This window comes from Convolutriloba macropyga, unplaced genomic scaffold (assembly GCF_964194025.1).
Source record: "Convolutriloba macropyga unplaced genomic scaffold, txConMacr16.3 SCAFFOLD_3069, whole genome shotgun sequence".
NCBI classification, from domain to species: domain Eukaryota; kingdom Metazoa; phylum Xenacoelomorpha; order Acoela; family Convolutidae; genus Convolutriloba; species Convolutriloba macropyga.
In genome coordinates, this window is record NW_027449116.1 from 10,299 (window position 1) to 12,500 (window position 2,202).

At 38.8% G+C, this 2,202-nt stretch overlaps 1 non-coding gene across 1 annotated transcript in view; it reads left to right on the forward strand.

Moving 5' to 3' along the window:
* Positions 1-1,683: 1,683 nt before the first annotated feature.
* The window catches only part of LOC142354797 (large subunit ribosomal RNA), a 3,522-nt gene continuing 3,003 nt past the window's right edge, over positions 1,684-2,202 (forward strand). Inside the window, exon 1 of the ribosomal RNA XR_012761119.1 lies at positions 1,684-2,202. This exon is cut by the window's right edge and continues 3,003 nt beyond it. This is a non-coding gene — a ribosomal RNA (large subunit ribosomal RNA).

Consider the following 2,202-nt stretch of genomic DNA (forward strand, 5'->3'; position numbering starts at 1 on the left):
TATAACTCTCGATTGAACACATTGATGTTCTATTGTTGGTGCTTCCAATAAAATTGGAACACTTAAAGCAGAACCGATTCAAATAATAGCATTCTGATCAATGATTGCATTCCTTGATCAAGAACTGCTGGAGTCATTGTGATGGCGAATTTTCTTCATAAGAAAATTGCAAAGAGACGGAACTTAATGAGACTAGTATTATGTTGTTTCTAGTAAGCGGAAGCTGAAACAGCAACATGTGAAAATCAAGTTTTGTTCAATGATCTCGAGGCGATAAGTACTATGAAGCAACTAGTAGCCTAAGCATGACTCAGATTTGAGACAGTCAAAAAGACTGGCGAAACTTCTTCACATGAAAGTTACATAGAGAACTACAAATGTATACAGCGAGTATTATGTTGTTTCTAGTAGGCGAAAGCTGAAACATCAACATGTGAAAGTTGTCTGCAAACTGTAGAACGATATGTGATTAGTACTGTGCTGTTACTAGTAGCCAGTCTGACTGTAGAAGCCAAGACAAAGGGAAACTAATGCATCTGAAAAGGACAAGTTATGGAAAGGTATGCACGATAAGTATTATGTTGTTTCTAGTAAGCGGCAGCTGAAACATCAACATGTGAACGTCGTTGTGTACAGTAACCTAGAACTATATAGTCCTTAGTAACGTGCATTTACTAGTACCTGTAATTGGTATTCAGACTCAGGCAGTTTGGAATAGTTTGGCAAAGATGCACCAGAGAAAACTGGGATTTGATACAGAAATTGTTGAATACAAGTATTATGCTGCTTCTAGTAGGTTGAATCCGAAACATCAGCATGTGAAAATTGAAAACATTTCTGGTTCGAATTGTCACAAGTATTTGGTGATCTGAGTAGCCAAACTCACTACAACGCCAATTGAAGGCAAAAATTCTCAACGGGAAAAGCTATTCTCATTGAATGAGCTAACAAGACGAGTATTATGTTGCTTCTAGTAGGCGAAAGCCAAAACATCAACATGTGAAAGTCTTGCTGAACAAATTTAATGTTGTTGAGCTCAGTACCGTGTGAATTAGTAGCCATAATTGGCGAGCGAAAATTGAACTGGCGAAACTTCGTCTTTGGAAAATTGCAGATGCCGAGCACTTATTTTGCAACGAGTATTATGTTGACTGTAGTAAGCGAAAGCCGAAACAGCAACATGTGAAAGCTGTTGAAATTTGTGGTCATTTTGCAATAAGTACAAGGAGTGTAACTAGTAGCCAGGTCAAAATTTGGGATAAGAATGAGCAAAAATTCTGCATGAGAACAGTTGAAATTATGAAACTAAATTACAAAGACTAGTATTATGTTGTTTCGAGTACGCGAAAGCGGAAACATCAACATGTGAACGTTTGTAACGAAGTTTCGTTAATTTTCAGCCTAGTACTGAGCAAGAACGAGTAGCCTCATCTCCAATCCCACGCAAAATGTAGTGAAATATGTGAGTGAACCTTATTCACGGTGAGGGTTTCCCGAGGTCTGTATTGCAGCGAGTATTATGTTGCTTCTAGTAAGCGAAAGCTGAAACAACAACATTTGAAAGTTGGAATTAATGACTGAATGGAAACTTCGACCTGTGTTTGATAGTAGTAGCGAACAAAACTGCTGAATCGGTTTCTGTCTCATATTGGTCAGTGAACCAATTAAGAGACAATCAACTACATAACCTGAATTGGGCGAGAGAACCCCCTTAACTTAAGCATATCAGTAAGGGGAGGAAAAGAAATCAACTGAGAATCCCTTAGTAATGGCGAATGAACAGGGAAAAGCTCATCGGGAAGAGAAATGGCAACATTTCTCGGTGTCCGGTATGGTTTGATGCTAGACTGGTGAATTTGTCCTGATGTCTACTGGAAAGTAGCATCAAAGAAGGTGAAAATCCTGTAAAGGTCATTTTCGATACCAGTCATAATGGCTCATTCCTATGAGTAGAGTTGTTTGAAAGTGCAACTCGAAGCTGGAGATATGTCTCTCCAAAAGCTAATTATAAAGCGAGACCGATAGTAAACAAGTACCGTGAGGGAAAGTTGAAAAGCACTCTGAAGAGAGAGTGAAAAGTACGTGAAACTGTTGAAGGGGAACTGGAGTGAGCGTTACCATACTCAATGCCTTGATATTATATTCTCGGCTACCGAGTAGTGTAGTTGTCGTCTTTTGGCAAATCTTGTTAATGAATCGAGC